Source organism: Capsicum annuum, chromosome 3 (assembly GCF_002878395.1).
Source record: "Capsicum annuum cultivar UCD-10X-F1 chromosome 3, UCD10Xv1.1, whole genome shotgun sequence".
Taxonomy (NCBI): domain Eukaryota; kingdom Viridiplantae; phylum Streptophyta; class Magnoliopsida; order Solanales; family Solanaceae; genus Capsicum; species Capsicum annuum.
In genome coordinates, this window is record NC_061113.1 from 1855618 (window position 1) to 1856765 (window position 1148).

Sequence of the window (1148 nt, forward strand, 5' to 3'; positions counted from 1 at the left end):
AAAAAAAAAAAAAAAAACTTTTACCTCAACTTCAATCCCTTTCCTACCGCCACACCCCTCACCCCCACCCCCACATCGCTCCCATTTAAAAAAAAAAAATTAAAACTTTTTTTGTAAAAAAATTCTTACTCCAACTCCATCATCCCTAACCCCCTCATCCCACCCCTATGGCATACCCCTTTCTCAAAAAGTTATTTTTTTAAAAAAAATTATTTATTTTTCAAAAAATTCTTACCTCAACCCTTCCTAACCCCTGATCTCCTACACCATACCCCTTCCCAAAAATTAAAATTTTATTTTTAAAAAAATTAAATTTTAAAAAATATTCCTACCCATCCACCTAACTTCCCAACTCCATTCAAAATTATTTTCTTAAGTTGAATTTCCAAGGGATAAATATCAAAATGTTAATATTTTTTACATTAAGCGAATCAAATTGGACTGATAAGAGGTAAGGAAAATGACATTCTATAACACTTTTTAAAACAAATAGCCTAAATTTGAAAACTTTCAAAAAGTGACCAGTTGGATATACTATTTTCTCTTTATAGTCATTTTCTAATTTGGGTAATTTTGGCCCACGTATTTTAGCTACAGTCCATATACAATAGTGATATTTTTTTTAAAATTAATAAAGGATTTTATTGATAATAATTAAAAGTACATACACTAGGTGGACCAACCCAGCTTAATTCAGAACAAAGTTGGGCCTGCCCATAACCCGGCCGTATCCTTTATTACACATAACATTGAACAAGTTTCCTAAACCTAATCCATTGTCGCCATATATGAAGCTCCTACACCTGAGACTTGTTGTCCATCACCGTCTACAACAATAAGAAGAACAACAACTCTATCGCTGAGTATTCCTCTTTCTGCGTTTGTGTATTATCAATCTTCTGACATAATTTCGTCCTGCTTTTGACCTTGCCAGCTTGTAAGGTTCTTCTGTTCATGCTTCTTCCTTTGTGATTTGCAGAGTATTCTGTGATGTAGGAGCTGAAGTTACTCTTTATTTGTTGTTGTGGAAGAAAATCCATGTCTATTATTTGGAATCTGTGTAAGTACTTTCTTCAAACATTTATTCTTTTCTTCGGGTCCTCTTTGAGATTTCAACCCTTCTTTGTAATTTTGCAGAAATGGAGCTC